General features: G+C 46.0%; 1 protein-coding gene across 2 annotated transcripts in view; it reads right to left on the minus strand.

Moving 5' to 3' along the window:
• The window catches only part of NKD1 (NKD inhibitor of WNT signaling pathway 1), a 125,059-nt gene that overhangs the window by 55,595 nt on the left and 51,316 nt on the right, over positions 1–18,148 (minus strand). The gene's annotated exons all lie outside the window — the stretch shown is intronic.

Below are 18,148 nucleotides of genomic sequence, written 5' to 3' on the forward strand. Positions count from 1 at the left end.
GTTTAAAGTGGTAAGATACAGCTTTAAATGCATAGTGCAGATGAGGTCTCATTACTTCACACTCTGAATTTCTAGGAACACACCCAACATGAAGAACCATGCTAATTAAAACCACTGTTTATAGCATACTATTATAAGACTCTATTTTAAATAGTAATAATAATGCAAACAACTCATCGGCACTTCTCCATACAACTAATATGCCAATTTAAGCAATGTTTTTAACCATCACATGGTTTTTATGTACTTTTTAAAAAAACAAAACCACAGAGCTCTTGCTTATCACTTTTTGCATTGCTTTAAGTTCATGTAGGTAGCAAGCTCATAATTATTGACAATTCAGACTTTTTGTATTTATTTATTTCCCCCCTTCCCCCCCCCCCCAATCCTCAGATGATTTTTTATAATCACAACTTCCAAGCAGTGGTTTGACTGACTTTGCAAGAGCAGCAATGCATGTATATTAGTGGCCCACTAACTGAATACCCTCCCCCCTAAAAAGACCGTGGCAGCCTTTGTAAATTTCAGTGACACAGCTAGACAGCTAGAAGTCATCAGCTGTCAATTAAATTTGCTCCTTCATGCCAGTCTGATTATGGCATGCATTATCTCTGATAGACAGACATTTATTTAATAGGGCTGTGCGGGCAGCCAGACAATATATGCTACTATTATGCTAAGAACCATAAGGAGGAAATGTTTATTTATTAATGGAGGAGGAAGCTGCATGGGCCCATATGCTGCCATTGATAAATTAACCCGGCACCCTCTTTATGAAGATGTACCAAGGCCCGGATCCAGAGGGAAACAAGTTGCACTAAGGTTCCATCAAAACTAATGGGGCTTAGGCTGCAGTGCTATTCGCCTGGGAATGATAAGCCCCTGTGAACTCACTGATTCTGAATAGACATGTATTAGGTTACACTGCCAAACTTAAATTTCCCTGAATCAGGGCCCTTAGGCAACACTAGGAAGCTGCCACCCACAACACTATTCTGCAACATTCTGAAATAAAAGGCAAGGTAATTTCTGCACAACCCACCTGTCCTCAGCCTTTTAAAAAGAAGACTATATTATGATTATTACCCTTGATTTATTAATTGCCATCTAAACCACTGTCTCAAGGTGATTTTTCACATAAGATAATCAAAAACAGGAATCAGGGCCCTCTCTCCACTGAGCTGGGAGGGCGGAAGAGACCAAGAGGATTGGGGCAGGCTTCCGGGTCGCCCCACCTGTTATAAGCAAGCTAGCAGAAGAGGGGGAGCAGTACGAGGGCAAGAGACAGATGTTCTGCCTACACCGGACGCAGCCAGAAGCAAACAGTGCTGGCATTGATCAAAGAGCCCTAGTGGAATGGAGCCAGAGCTGAAATGCTCGTGGCAAGAGGCTTGGCCAAGGAATGGAAGGCAGGCCAGCAAGACTGGAGGGGAGTCCAAAACAACTGGGTACTACAGGTACCTGCATGGGGGGGGGGTAGGAATCACACCTGGAGAGTCACACAGAGAAGGTCAATATTTGGCTATTGCCCAAGTGAAGACTAGTAGAATTTGCAGATTTGCCAGACCAGGGGTGGGGTGGGGAAACAGATGAAGTGGAGACTGGGTGGGTAGAGCAACAGTAGAACTTGAGAGGATAACACAACTGCTTATCTAATCTAGGCTTCTCTTGGCAGCATTAAGTGACTGGCCACAATGTGCAGAACACGTTAGTTCTAATCTTGGTCAGACCCGGCAGGTGCGATCTATTCTCACATCATACTGTTGGTAGGCTGCAAGGATATATCCTGTTCCCTTCGCCCCTGTAAGGGGACAAATGCTGTTTAGCCCTGGTTCCCCCCTCCCTTGCAACGAAACACAGGTGTGCAACCTCCATGGGGCAGGATAACATTGCTCCATAAATCTGTCAGCAGAGGGTGCTGGTTGAACAGATGGCTTTGCATTCCACAGGCAGCAATATCCGCCCTCCCTTTCTCCCACTCCTGGAGTTCCTGTCCCCAATCTGCAAGCCCAGGTATGTCAACACCCTCCTTTCCAGAGCAGCTCAGGATTTCAATGGGACAGGAAGCTGCACCAGGGTGGGGGGGAGTAGAGAAGGAGGGAATATAACCCCCCTCCACACACAAAAATCTTGACATCATCAGCTTGTTCGACCCATCCAAACCAAGAGTGATCCCAGCAAGAAATAGGAACATCAATAACTTAAAAAGACATAGAGTATTTCCCCCCTCTCCTACCCCTCCCCTCCTACGTTCAGAAATATGCAAGGCAGCTGCCCTGAGCCGGTGGGAGAGAAAGCTGAGACGAAAAGGATGGAGAAGACAAAAGCTATACTGGCACATAAGCTTGAAAGGAGCTAAACAGCCACGCTTGAATTCCAGATTTCACTACTATGGTGTTTTGTTTTGTTTTTTACAGACAAGACACTATTGAGGAAGGGCCAGAGTATCAGCTTTGCATGCAGAAAGTCCCAGGTTTAATCCCTGGCATCCCCAGGGTAGGGCTGGGAAAGGCATCTGGTCTGAAGCTTTGGAGAGCCACTGGCCCACATGTCCTGCTGACATGTTCTCTGAATATCAGCTGGGAGGGACAGTAGATGGGGGGCAGGATCATACTTCTCACCACCTCCCACACTTGTGGCCTACCTCTTCCTTCTCCCCCACTGCCCATCCCCCGCCCCCTTCAGTGTGCTGGGGCTTCCCCGGACTGCCTCAGGTGGTGGTGGGATGGCAGCAGGGGGTGAAGGAGGAGATGGGGGGCAGTGGAGGGGCAGCCTTTTCTGTTTTGCCCTGACTGCCTCCTAACACCTGCCACAAACATTTGAAGCCCTCTTTTATAACATCTAAAAGTGAAAGTTGCAGCAATAGGTCTGGTCAATGTCTGATCAGGGTACCATGAGTTTCACGGAAGGCAAGTGGGATAGAAACTACGTAAATAATTACATAGCAAGCTACCTTGTACCTAGCTAGTCTGCTTAGCTCAGTATTGTTTACACCAACTGCCAGCATCTCTCCAGCATTTCTGACAGGGTTTTCTCTCAACTCTAACTGGAGACCCCCGGGCATTCTGGGACATTTTTCATGCAAAGCAGATGCTCTACCCATTAGCTACAGCCCTTGGGTGGAATGAATCATTCCACCAGGAGATATTGAAAGGAGATCACAGGTTTTTTGACAAGTTGTGAACCCCCATTTTCTAGTTTCAACAAGTGTGCATTACTGGGACAAATGTTACAGCAGAGCTGAGCCAGAGGCAATGATCTGAGACGAGACAGGGATGGTGTCAGAGACTTAGTGCCAGGAATCAAGACCAAAGGGCAAAGCAAGATGCAGGATCCGGGAGCAAGCTTACAAGTCTGGACCAAAGGACATGGAAGGGATGAGGAATCTAGTACCTTCCAGATGTTGCCAGGCTATAACTCCCAGCATCCTCAACAAAGTGGCCATGCCAACGTTCTCTGGAAAGCCACAGGTTCCTCAATGCCCAGGAAGACTTAAGTGAACCAGGAAGCTCTTTCATAATTCTTCCTGCCCTGAAAGATCCAATGGCCAGCCTGGACGGGTGGGGTCAGAAAACAGTTTGAAGGGCAATGCATCAACCTGAAATCCAGTGACTTACAATGAAGGGCAGCTGCACACAGATCCAAAGGCTATCACGTGGATCCCTTGTCGGGCAAAGTGCCACCATGTGGCATTCCCAGGCAGGTGCTCCAGTGCCAAGGGTTGCTACTGATATTTCCCTACTCCCCATCTTTACACAAATAATTAAATCTGGATCACCTAAAGCTGGCCACCTTTCTGGGAAATTATGATGTGTCCCAGAGACACTACATATGAACATAAGAAGAGCCTGCTGGATCAGGCCAATGGCACATCCGGTCCAGCATCCTGTTCTCACAATGGCCAACCAGACACTTCAATTTAAAGCCCGCAAGCAGGACCTGAGCAAACTTGCACTCTCCACTCCTGCAATTTCTAGCAAATGGTATTAAGAAGCATTACTGCCGCTGACCATGGAGGCCGAACATACAGCAAGCATTGCGCCTCTAGGAGCCATTGACAGCCCTCTCCTCTATGATTTTGCCCAGTCCTCTTCTAAAGCCATCCAAGTTGGCAGCCATCATTGCCTCCTGTGAAAGTGAGTTCCAACTATGCCCTGAATGAGGAAGTACTTTCTTTTATCTGTCCTGGATCTTCCAGCATTCAGCTTCACCAGAGTAACTGTGTGGAAATTAAAATGGCAGCTGTCCAATGCCAGTCAGAGGAGAAAAGCCAATGGAAATGTCTGCCAAGATAGACCTTGGCTACCAGGAGGAGACGGAGGAGGAGGTCAACAGTGAAATTCCAGCATGATGGCCCACTGGAGGGACACAGAGGGCTCCAGCAGACCTGGAGGCAGCCCTGGTCAAGATGTTCAGTTGGGTTAAAACTTCCATGTATGAATGCCTAAAGTTAACAACATAGAGTGTTCTATAGAAGCTCTCTTGTTCAAAACGACCCATTTCAGCTGGCCCCCTTCAAAATTAAGGAACTCTTATTTCTGCTAGAGCATTCCTGGAGCAACTGCATTGTGTCAGGCTTCCTCTTAAAAGATTCTCTAAAGTTCTTTCAAGCCAGCAATTCAGCACACACACACAGAGAGAGAGAGAGAGAGAGAGAGAGAGAGAGAGGGAGGGAGAGAGAGGGAGGGAGAGAGAGAGAGAGAGAGAGCGAGAGCGAGAGAGCTTTTCAATACAAGGACTGGTCTGCTATCTGCATTTTCTTAAAAGGAACCACATTAAAACACAAAAAAGTTTAGCCGATCCCAACTCCCCACCCTCAGACTTTGAAACCAAGACTTCCTACTAGAGAATTTAATATCTTTGCTCCTGCTCTCCACCCCGGTTCCCCCTCCACCACCAGCCCTGTTTTCTGCATCTCTGCTCTCTTAAAAGCTAACAGATGTTAATGCCATGAAGTTTCAAAGAAGAAGGGGAGGGGGGAAACCATGCCCACATAACTCATTACAACTAATATATTCCAAGAATTTATGTAGTTCAGGGAACATGTGAGGTACTGGGGTGGAGAGCGGGGAGAAAGGCCAAATGTTTGCACAGAATATAACCCCTGTAAGTAAATACATGCATATGCTTTACCCTTACCATCAGGATGGGGAACTAGTGGCCCTCCATATATTGTTGGAGTCTGGCTACTTTCACACCATTCATCAGGGCCAGCACCTGAGCAGTACCACAAAAGGCTCCCCCCCCCCTCCGTCAGCGAAGAATGGGTGAGCAAAGTCTTATATCGGGAACAAGGGAGGGAGGAGACCAGCAATGCCTCCTATTCACCAAGAGGCTGCTGCAGAGGTGACATTGGGTGGGGGCTGCCGAGGAGGTGGCAGATCCAGTCTCCAAGGAGAACACCACAGTTGCTGCCGCCACCATGGAAGCAGAAGAGGGTGAGGCTGGATTCACTGGAGGCTGGATTTGCTGCCCCTGTGGACCTTCCCACCTCACCTTGCCCACCCCGGGCCCGCCCTGCCATCCATGTAAAGCTCTGCACCACACACACACACACACACACACACACACACTATGCTACCACTCATATTCCAAGTTATTTAACCTGTAATTAAAACTATTGCACTCGGGTTCCATACTTGCGATCCGCTGACAAAGACTCAAATTGCATGAGAGTTGACAAAATCCTCACTGACTAACAGTGGTTAAAGACTGTTGAGAAGAAAGTAATCTGTGTTAAGATAGGTTAAGTACGTGCCTCGCACAACGTAGTTCTCAAAATCTCTCTCTTCACCCCCTCAGTAATTTAATTACGCCATTTAAAGGTTCACTTTTGTTCTGTTACTTAACTGGGAGTAAGCCACACTGAACACAATGGGACTCACTTCTGAGTAAATGCACAAAGGATTGCATATCAAAAGGTGCATTCAGACACAGAGAGCCTCTTTATATTGAGTCAGACCATTGGCCTATCTACCTCAGCACTGTGTACACTGGCTGGCAGTCACCCTTCAGCATTTCAGGCAAAAGAATTCTCCCAGCGCTACCTGGAGACGCCAGGGATTGAACCTGCAGCCTCCTGAATGCAAGGCTGATGCTGTGTCACTATGTCATGACACTTCTTACTGTTGGAGTCGATGGCCTGCAATACTCACTCTAACTCTGTGAATTGTTCTCTCTCCTTGTAGAGAGTTTTGAGGCACTTGGAAGAAAGGTTCTTGCCACTTCTGAGCATCTCCCAGCCCTGGTCCAATCCACTTTTTTAAGACCTCTGCATGTGGCCAAAGAAGACAGGAAATGTCAGGGTGACTGCAGCCCCAAACAAAGGCCAACAACAGCTAAAACTTGTGGAGCTGCTGTCACTAGTAAAAAAAAAAAAATAGAACTAAAGTAAGACTCGCAGAGAATGCTGGTGCTTTTAAAAAATGGACAGCAGCAGTCTGCTTTTCTGTTTGGTCCAAAACCAGTCACAGAAATCACCAAGAGCTGCTGACAGGGCTTTAGGGGGTAGGGAGAAGAAAAATAAAGATTACATCAGTTTCCCAGTGGGGGGTATCAAACTGCATGGCCGGGCAGAACTTTCATCCTTTTCTTCCTGTTCAGACGCTGGCCAATCTGCCCTTGAAATCGGTGGGAGGCTTGCCTGTGCGAGGTCTGCAAGATCAAGACATCTCTGATCACAGAGTTTGAAACAGTAGGGTTCTGCATCTCGCACCACCTCGATCAGCAGCATCCTTCAGACTTGGCGCCTGTCCTATATTTGTACAGATATAAAAGACCCAAATAAAAGTGTTGGGGGAGGCAGGAAAGAGAGAAAACTAATTACAGCCCAAGCTCTGCCCCACTGATGCCTCTCCACAATCACAAAGCATCCATCTTAGCCATTAAGGCCATAGCAGGAAGAGTGGTGGTCAAAGGAACATGTGGGCAAAAGGCATCTAAAGGCTATTCTGTATAAACTGTCTATCAACGGATCTTAATATCTCACCAACTCGTAGCAGCTGAACCAACCCTCTTTCTCTCTGCCCAATGCACAAATACTCCTGCTTAAAGTTGAGGAGGCGGAACAAGCTTCCTGGGTTGAAATTTGAGACATCAAAATGCATTCGGTGCTTTCTTTTTTCCTTATTTTTTACAATAAATGTCACAGAAATTTCGAAGTATCTAATAAGAGACCAGGTCAACAACAACTGCCAAGTCTGTAAGTAAAGTTCATCTAAGCGGTAACAGGGCCACTTCTCCACTCTTGTTGATGACTGTTTCATCTGTCGTTTTGAGTGAAGAATGACATAGGAGCATCAAAAAGCAGGAATAATCTCATACTACACCACCACCACGAACCACTGCTTGGAAACTTATGGTCCGATTATGGAAATATGGTGCGTTATTTGATACATTAGGTATGAGATGGGAAAATTTGCGGCCAATCAGATACTTAACTCTCATCAGCCCCAGTCAGCATGGTCAATGGTGTGGTAGATAATGGGAGCTGTGGTCCAGCAACATCAAAGAGGCTACAAAGTTCCACATTCTGGCTTTAGATCAATGTTCCCCAAAGTGTGGTGATAAGCACACCCCTTTCTGGATTTTCTTCCCTTTGATGAGTTTGCTCCTTGCCTAAGAGGGAAGCATTATCTTGACATAGGACGCTCCATATATTCCTGTGTATTTTTAATTTTGTTGTCAATATTTGTTTTAATATTGAATTTTAAAATGTGACATCAGGACATCTCATGTGACATCAGGACATCCATTTTTATAAAAGGTTGACATCAAGTACCATAACGTTTCTGAATGTGGAATATAATCCTTTCAGAAATAGCATTTTGCTATTTAGTGCTTAAATTTTATGTTTTTAATTAAGAATTCTCTTAAGTTTACAAAAGTGCATGCATTCTCTCTTTTCTCAGGTTGCAAAGGCTTTTTTTTTAAAGTGCTTGTTCTTTGAGTGGATAATTTATTGCTTGTTTTTTGAGTGGGGCTCACTTTGGAAGTAATCCTGTGACTGGAAACTGTCAACCAGTTGCAATCACAATTATAAACAGGGAAACTGTTATGTGACGATATATATTCATTACATCAACCATCCAGCAAGTATCCATACCGAGTTCTCCTGTTCTTTTTGGTGAATTTGTGTGCATGTCTCAAAGGGCTTCAAGCTTTAGCTGGTTGAACAGATTAATCAACTAAAGCTACAGTTGATTAATTGGTGGATACCAGTTTTTATCAGTGAGGCAGTGAGTTGAGGACATGCTTGTCTCTCTATTTTGCTTTTCCAGCTCCCCCCCCCCTTGTAATTAATTATACATAGGGGCCGTGCTACGAAAAAGCACCCATTCCTTCTACCAAAGAACAACCACTTTTATTTATTCAGTTCCAAGCCAGGATAGATTTCTTTCAGTACCTCCTCAAAAAGCTCTAAAAATAAGGTCAGACCACGTCCGTGCATATTTTATTCAAATTCAATTGATCGGTTAACAAACTGACTAAAAATCCTTTAATTATAAAGTGTCACTTTTGTTGAGGAACGTAAATCAGAAACTCTCCTCAGAAGAGCTGAAGATGCAGTGTTGTTTCTCAGAACTGAGGATGAGAAGAAGAATAAAATGGACTTTCCTTCAGGCGATTTAAAATCTTTCAAGCACCACAACACATGGTCCTTGCTCTCATCTCTGTTTGCATCACTGACGCCTTTTCAGCATGTGGGGAGGGGGGGGGTTAGGAGGAACCAATGGGCCAGCTCAGGTAGTTTACCGCTTAATGATACAACCGAACATAAGGCTTGCTTTTCAAATTTGCTGGGTTTCGTATATAAGGAGCCACCCCCATACCTTTCGGACAGCAATGGCCTAAAGCAGGCATAGGTAACCTCAGCCCTCCATATGTTTTGGGACTACAATTCCCATCATCCCTGACCACTGGTCCTGTTAGCTAGGGATCATGGGAGTTGTAGTCCCAAAAAACATCTGGAGGGCTGAGGTTGCCTATGCCTGGCCTAAAGCATCTAGAGGTCCACCTAATTAGGGAAGGCTGGTTTATGCTGACAGACAATGGTGTTCCAGGGTTTCAGAGAGGGATATTCCTAAGCCTAGTTGGGAGATCCTGGGAATGGAACATGGGACCCTCTGCATGTGAAGCAAATGCCCTGCCACTGAGCTACGGGCATTGCTACATAGCCAATGCTCTGGATGACGGCAGCACAGCAAAAAGCCAAAAGATAATGAGGATGCTAAGCATGGAAAGAGGCTGGTGCACTGGAGGCAGGAGGACAAGAAGAGAAGCAACTGGAGGAGTCAAACAGGTATATCCAATGAGATTCTTCCAGTTAGGATAGCACAGAAGGAGACAATGGGAGGAAAGTTTTTGGGGCCGCAGTGCAAATTTCATTAAGTTTGAGAAACGCTGTTCCTACTCATCGCTTCCCTAAATGCGAGCGAGCGCCAACAACACTTCCCGACATCAAAGTGGCGACATTTAACTTCACTTGAAAAGTCTTCACGTTCCTGAACAAACACAACATTAAGAGCCCCGCCCTTAAAGGAAGATGAAAGGAGCCAATCTCCTCTTTAAATTATCAAGGAAGTCGGCGCCTTGACTCCCTTTTTCATTGGGAAGTTGGGGAAGGGGGGGGGTAGGGCCTGACTTCAATCAGTTTGTATAAACCAGCTTTTGTTTTTCCTTTTACCCAAATGACTTCGCTCTTAAGGATTTATTGTAACTGGATTGCTTTGCTGCCCAGCAGGGAGCTGTAGCACTAAGCAAAGCTGAGCAACACAGTAGGGTTTTCCCCCCTCTTCTTCGTCTTCTTCTCTTGCCGCTGATTGAATTTCTACACTCTCAGCTCTTCGGAAATGTTTGCTCTCGTATGAGCTGTCAGAGGGAAATTGTGAGCAGTTGATTTTCTCTCAGCTAAAGCTAAGCAGGGGGTTCTATATGCAGCCAGCAATGTGGAGAAATGAGGAGGGGCTTGGAGGGGGGCAGGAGAAGGGGAGAGGATCAATCAAGTTGCTGAAAGGAGGTGGGAGGGAGGAGGACAGCCACAAAAAGTAAAACAAAATAAGTAGGGCGCAAAGTGGAAAGAAAGGAGAACTAATTTCCTTGGATATGAAACCTGGAAAGGATCAACCAGAATTGGAAGATGGGTGCAATCAATGCTAAGAAGAAGAAGAAGAAGAAGAAGAAGAAGAAGAAGAAGAAGAAGAAGAAGAAGAAGAAGAGTTTGGATTTGATACCCCGCCTTTCAGTCCCCTGAAGGAGTCTCAAAGTGGCTAACATTCTCCTTTCCCTTCCTCCCCCACAACAAACACCCTGTGAGGTGAGTGAGGCTGAGAGATGTCAGAGAAGTATGACTAGCCCAAGGTCACCCAGCAGCTGCATGTGGAGGAGCAGGGATGCAAACCCAGCTCACCAGATTACAAGTCCACCGCTCTTAACTACTACACCACACAGGCTCTCTTTTGCCAACCTGGCAACATCCATAAGGACTTAATATAAGGCAGCTATCTGAGTTAGACCAGTGGTCTATCTATCTCAGTATTGTCTATACCGACTGGCAACAGCTCTCCCGGGTTTTAAGCAGGGAACTCTCCCAGCTCTACCTAGAGAGGCTAGGGATTGAACATGGTACCTTCTGCATGCAAGGTAGATGGCTCTACACCTGAGCTACAGCCCTTGCAGATCATGATGAGAAGCCAATGTGGTACCCTCCTGATGCTGTTGGACTAAAACGCCTACCATCCCTTTCCATTGTGCTGCGCTGGCCAAGGATGATGGGGGTTGGAGTCCAACAACTTCTGGAAGATGCTATGTTGATTACCCCTGCCAGGGGAATCCATATGCAGTTCCCATAAAATGTAAGAAGAGCCTTTCTGGACCAGGCCAATGGCCCAGCTAGTCCAGGATGCTATTCTCATAGTGGCCAACCAGATGTCCCTAGGAAGCTGGCTGGGGCCAATAGGAATTGTAGTCCGAAACTTCTGGAAGGCACCTGGTGTGTAAAGGCTGACTCCGAACAACTATGCAGTGCTGGCTTTTAAGGTGGGCTCTTGGGCACCTTTGGGTGGGGGATCCTGACCAGGAACAGGCTGAGAATTCTTAGGTTGCAAACATGGAAATGACAACCATGTTAGGGTGGCGGGACCTCTGCTAGTCCTGGAGCCTTAACAAATGTCCAACCTTCCCATCCTCTAGAGTGGCTATGTGTCCTATTTTACAAAGAACAGCCCTCTCTTTGAAGGCACTCACTCTTCAAAGGGCTGTCAGGTCCTGTGTAAATTGTAGCAATGATTTCTAAATTCGCATTTATACATATAAATTAGCAAACACAAGCTTTACGCAAATCTGTGTCCCAAAAATTCTGGAACCTGCCGTGAAACTACGGCTAACCTAAACTTGTGCCTCTCATTTTGCCACCCCACTTGTGGGGCTTCTCGTGGTGGCCGTCGTTTCACCCATCCAACCTGCAAAACGACACAACGTTTTAATATAGCATTGTTAGAAAAGGGCTTATTGGGAGGGGTTTGCGTCTGACTCTACCCACATATGATTAAGTTCAGTGCCACCTGGTGACTAAACCATACAATGACACTACCAACCCAAAATTTTGTATTTTCCACTCATTCCCTATGAACAGCTGCTAAAAAGTCACAGCGTGCTCACAGCACCCAAAAACTGCAAGTAGGGTTGTTGAAGAGCATTAAGGAGTATACTAATCCAGAACAAATTATCTCCATAAATTATACTGAAGATACACCTTCAGACAGTGAGCTGGGAAACTCTGGCAAATATCTTGAATGCTTATTTCTGCAAGCTTTTCCAGTGTGTGGCAGAAAATGCATTATATTAGGCTTTCGCTGCTGATCCTGAGCATCCTTGGTTGATTTTTTGCACTGCTGTTATTATATTGTTATTTTAAACCGTGCAAGATGCCCTGGTGGTTTTTGCACCATGAGGATGGAAACGTTTTACTAAAAATAAAATTATACCTACACCTAACAATGGGGGGGGGGGATGGAGATGTGGATTGAAAATCATTGCCCTGAATCAACCACCTATATAAGCTCAGTTGGTTAAAACAATGCATAGACCAGAACATCCCCTTCCTTTTCTATCTCTCCACTGGGATGAGCATCTGCGCCTCTGATCAGTACAGAAGCCAGGGAAAAGCCCCTATGATGAAAGAGCCTGTTTTTGGCTCCCAAAGTCTTTACTGGAAGGACCACTTGAGTGATCAAAGGCACGAGGGCACTTCTGCCTGCTGTGTATTAGGCTAATGAACGTCATTAAGCGCTCAACAGATTGGACAAGCACTCACTTTGCCCTCCGTCTACGAGTCCAGAGAATGTCAAGTGTTTTCTCTCCTTGTTTCTGCTTTGGGGACCTGTACTTTGTCTCACGGCCAAAAGAGAGTGTTGGAAACTTTCCATTTTAGAGTGTGTGTGTGTGAGTGGGTGAGTGAGTGAGTGAGTGAGTGAGTAAGAGAGAAATTTAGGTGAACTGGAGTCATCAGTCTACAGTCAAAGAGACACAGACAAGATGTAGGTATGACTTCAAAGCAAATATGAATGAGGCATCCTTTAGAAGTAAGCACTATAATCTGGGACACTGCAGTGGTGTACGAAGAAGATTCCTTCTTTTGTCCCACTACTACTATAAAGTTACCAAACATTCCTTCCAAGGGTGAGCCAATGGGAAATCTTATTCTTTATATGGAGGAGACTTGTTTCTCTGCGGCTCCAGAAGATTGGCCTAGAACTAATGGGCAGAAATTGCAAGGAAGCAGATTTCAACCAAACTTTTAAGAGAAACCTTCCTAATGGTGGAAGCTGCTTCACTGCTTCATGGGGTGGCGGTCTCCCTCTTTCCACTCCCCTCTCTGCTGGAGGTATTTAAGCGTAGACCATCTGTCAAGATTTAAGCAAGGTTCCTGCATCATGGGCCCTTACTTGGTGCCCTTTGACCTGTCCTTCATCCACCTCTTCAGTTCAGCCATCCTCCTCCATTGAACTCAACATGGCGGCTGGCCTTTAGCTCAGGGGAGGAACACAACAGACTATGCCCAATGTAGAAGACAATATTTTACTCCAAGGGCCACATTTCCCTCTGGGTATCCTTTCAAGGGCTGCATGCTAGTGGTGGCTGGGGCCAGAGACAAGCATATTTTTTACATTTGTACAGCTGTTTTTTGCACACACACCTCTCTATCCTGCATGCAGGCAAGCGAGAGGTGGTCTTTCAGTTCAAATAAACAGTCCAGCCAGCTGAAAACATTTGTGGTGCAAAGCAGGGCCAGTGAGGAGTGCGGCCTGAGCAAAGTCCAGAGAGCCAGACACAGATGATCAGAAGGTCTCATTTCGCCCTCAGCCTGAGGTTTCCCACCACCCCCTTGCCTGGTTTAGGGCCTACTCTCACCAACTTGAGTAGGCTTGTGGTAGATTGGGCTCAAACAGAAAACAGATTACGAGGATTGAACTAATAATAATAATAATAATTGTGTGTGTGTGTGTTAAAAGGAACAAACAACCCACCTCATGCTGGCTTGTCTGGTTTTGCAGTTCACACAGTTCCAATCTGATTAAGTGGTTTACTGGTTTGAAATGCTTTCTGCGGTCATGTAACTGCAATACAAGCTTTTATTTAAAACATGGGTATTTGGCAAGTGAGGGATCTCCACAGAAGCCTATATTTTGGAGAGGGTTGAGCTTGTTTTTAAAAACGTCAGCATTGACTGGAAACTTTTGCCTCTCTGTAGAAAAACCTCTGTAGTAAAAGGCTTTAACTGCTGGTAGACTTTGCTTCAGAACAAGCCAGAGGTTGTCAGGAAGGGCCAGGTGTGATGGTAGGCACTGGAAACGGCAGCTGCTTGCCCAGTTCCCCCTCATGTTGTCTTGCATAGAGGCACACAATGCAGGGTCCACCAACTACAGCTTCCTTCATCCCTGATTTTTGGCCATGCTGGCTTGGGTTGATGGGAGTTGGAGTTCAACAACATTGGTGCCATGGTCCCAGACCTGGACCATGGAGTCCTTCAGCAGCCACAGCTCTAATAAGATGGATCTACTCTGTGGTCCTCTCCATGTGGGTCTGTGGGTAGCAGAGCCCACTTCCCTGAGAAGACAACTCTGACACCAGTTTCAGATGGTGAGTCCACAGTCTGCACAAGAACTCAGGAGAGGACCGGGGTGTGTGTGTGTGAGACTCTGTTTTCTTACTTGATCTCTCAGCAGATGTTGATACCATTGACCACAGTAGCCTTCTTGAACAGGCCCTATGGGACGGCCACTATTTTCCTGTCCTCATTGGCATTCAACATCTGCATGGAATATCAGTTTGAGATGCTTTGTAGGAAGAGATTCATAAATGAAGTGAGACTAAGAATACGTTGAGGAGAGATACCCACAGCTGAGAACCCAATAACTACAAAGGAGTCAATGGCTGCAGGAAAAGCTACTGTCCCTTTAACAGACCAGGAGGCAGCACTCAGGGGGTGAAGCATCCAGTCAAGGACTACCAAGCCCTGCTATAAACCTCAGCCAGAGGCTCCAGGCCCTCAATGAGACAACTTGGGTGTTTGACCTCACTCCACTATCCATGGTCCTGAACTTATTACACCTTGATCTCCTTTCTAGGTGCTGACTCCAGCCCTGCCATCCTAGGTAACCTGGCCTCACCTTGCTTGGGCTGTCACCCCTCCTGGGTGGTAGGAATCCCTATTGACCATGTCTCTCTGGAGAGCATTAGTTTGGTTGCCCCAGGACCACAGCAAAAAATGTTTGTTTATATTCCACCTTTTCTCAAGACCTCAAGGCAGCATACACACTTCTCCCCCCTCTCCATTTTATCTTCCCAACAGCCCAGTGAGGTAGGTTAGACAGAAACAAAGAGACAGAGAGACAGAGAAAGGCCTAAGATCACCCAGTGGGATTCATGGCAGAGTGGGGATTTGAATCCTGGTTTCCTAGGTCCTAACTCTAACCATTACACCACACTGATTCTCTCTGTTGCATGACATGGCATGACCTTTGAGTCCCCTTGTCCAAGCCTGTGGCAGCCAGTGACATAAGCCATGAGTGGAAAAATGTACCGTGCAATGATGTCATGCCACACAGCGAGTCTCAGTAGATGCCAGAACATATGAATTAACTATGTTTTCCTGGCCCTCCCTACCCGAGAAAGGCACATTTCTGATAGTTAACTCCTTATTGACAAGAAAAGCGCTTACAGCAGCTTCCACAGTGCTGTGGATAAACACACACACACACACACAACTGCCCAAAGGTCTAGGAGCTATGAAGCAGTTGCGGCAACTGTTGGCTTATATCACCTCTTCTGATATAGGTTCACCCATAACCTGAGACTTCTCCTGCATAGTAGTTGCTGCTGCTCTTCCTGCTTGAATCCCTTCCTGGTTCTAGGAGACAGCAGGGCAGGGGAGTCTATTGACCCACCTGTCGGCTGAACAGCCCCCCTCTTCTTCTGCTACACCTGGAGTACCTTCTTCTATCTCGGACTGCCCTGCCTCTTCCCTTTTCTCTGGCTCCTGCCCTGCAAACCCCATAAATCAGTGGTCCCCTCTCCTGGGTGACTCTCCTGAAACCCTGCCTCCAGCCCACACTCTTTGGAGTCCTGACACTATGGCCCCTCAAGTTCAAACATGGCCGTTTGGTGCTAAATTAAGTCTCCTCCTCTTGCCCCAGATGGATCTGTTTCAAACCTAAGAGGGAAGGAGAGGGAAGCAGTCCACTCCCCACCCCCGTCCCCCTGGAATGCTGCTCCTCCAGCGAGCTGTCAAAACTGACCTATGTGAAATTTAAGAAGAGAGCGGATGCAAATCAAAGAGGCAAAAAGTAAGAAAAGAGCTCCTGGCAGACTTGATGATATGTTGATAATGTTCTCGTACTGGAGTCAGGGTGACACCAGTCTGAAGATGATATATAGAACTAAGCCTACATACCACACGATTTACTGGCCTAACGACAGTTTTCATTGATCTGAGGCCAACAATTACTGGATCCGGTCCCGCTGCCTATTTCAGTATCTAGCTCTGGCGTGCAATCAAAACACTAACCCTGCTTCTCCACAGTTCCTGTGCCAACTCCACACTGCAGGCTTGAGCCAAGAGAGGATGATATGCAAATCTGGCAGGTGTTATGGGCATGCCAGTGCTGTTTGCAAGCCTAGACTCTTCCCCCCCCCCCAAGCGAAACAGCAGAAGAGGTTGAGGGAGCTCCATTCAGCTGCAAAGAAGTTACTGCCCTGGCACAGCAGAAACACACACTATGCAGGTCCCTCAAGAACAGAAGTTGGCACAGGAGAAAAAACTCTCCCATTGTAAGACTTGGGCTTTGTCTTTAATATAAAACAAACACATCCTTTAAAGTCCCTCCAGACAGTTTAACATAAGAATGCAAGAGCCTGGCTGTGTCGGGCCAATGGTCCCTCTAGTCCAGCATCCTGTCCCCACAGTGGCCAACCGGATGCCTGTGGAAAACCCACAAGCAAGCCCCAAGCACAAGAGCACTCTCCCCCTTCCTGTCATTTCCAGGAACTGGTATTTCAGAAGCATCCAAATGGTTTCCGACAGTACATGGTGGTAAGTTTCCATACTGTGTTGGTAAAACTAAATGGAATAAACTGGTTAGTCATTAAGGCACAATAAAAGTATGAGAATAACTTACTAGCAAAAAAAAGAAAGTCCTCGCCCTTGGGATTGTAATCTAAAAACACAGCACAAAAGGAAAATGCACTGGAATGGAGGAGGAAACACGCAAACTCAGGTTCAAGGTCTTAGCAGCAAATTCTTCTACTAACCAGCTGGGGAAGGGTAGAAAAATTCAAGAAAAGGAGGTACCAAAAAGTTGCTGATCTCTCAGCAGCGCTGACGGAGTGGCCCTGCATCCCTTCTCCCCTGCTGCAACCTGATGCAGTGACTGCTGCCAGGAGATGTCTGTGTTTGCTGTAACAAGACCAAAAGAAAAGGCTACTCCCCACCCACAGAAAGTTTGAACAGGCTTCCCTTGTTTGAGGCAAGGAGTCGAAGACCCAGCTATAAATCAGGCACTGGCCAGATTCATAATATTAAAAAGGGGAAACGGTGAGAGGCCGAAGCCAGAAAGAGAAGATTCTAATTCATAGTTAAGGATGATTACATTTCCTATCAAATTCCATAGGGGTTAGATCAGTCAGTGATACCACGGCCTTAGACAATTAATTCTATAATTAACTATTAAAGCAGAAGAACAATTAACAGTGTTAAATAAACATGATGTCCCTGTGGCTATTCAGTTAGCTAATGCTTTTAAAAGGTTTGCAGTCCAATCTTATTCACATTTACTCAGAAGCAAGTTCTACAGAGTACAGAGGGACTTACCCCCAGGTAAATAAGCATGCATTGAATAGGCAAATATTTTCAAGGGGGGGGGGAGACTACCGCAATACTGTAATTGTAATTATTTTCTCCGAAGTGCAATTATGTACGTACTCAATACCATGCATTTTTGTAATCTCTCTTCAGAATTAAGGCAGATCCCAATCAAACAGCAAACATAAATGAAACAACAATGATTTTATTTACAGATAGGTAGCCGTGTTGGTCTGCCATAGTCAAAATAAAAAAAATCCTTCCAGTAGCACCTTTAAGACCATGGTCTTAAAGGTGCTACTGGAAGAATGATTTTATTATAATCCATAACATTAAGAACCCTAGATCTGGTTCATGTAGCAGTGTGAACTCTCCACCGCCCATTTGGAAGCATCCTGGTGACTGCAGTGGCAGTTGTCAGAATCAACATGAATAGGTAACTGTAGTGAGTGCCTTCTTTCAACTCACTGAGCGCCACTGCCTGACACCTCTGCTCACTTACGCATTCTGTTATAGGGCCTGGGATCTACAAACATTAGAAAAATAAAGTTCCAGTGACTTCCTTATTCCTTTCTCCTACCAGAAGAAGCCAGCACTGCTGGAAGATAAGTGAGCAAGCAGCACTGGGTGACAGTATTGAAAGGAGGACTATCTGCAAGGACCTGTAGCTATTGGTCGCAGAAGCGGCTACAGTCTTCTGGAGGTTTCTGAGCTTATGGTAACTTATACAAGGTGTGGTATAGTAGCCCAAAAGGATCACAGAAGAAACACAAAGTGCATGCAACAACA

The sequence above is a fragment of the Podarcis pityusensis genome (genome assembly GCF_964106645.2).
Source record: "Podarcis pityusensis genome assembly, chromosome: 8".
Classification (NCBI taxonomy): Eukaryota; Metazoa; Chordata; class Lepidosauria; order Squamata; family Lacertidae; genus Podarcis; species Podarcis pityusensis.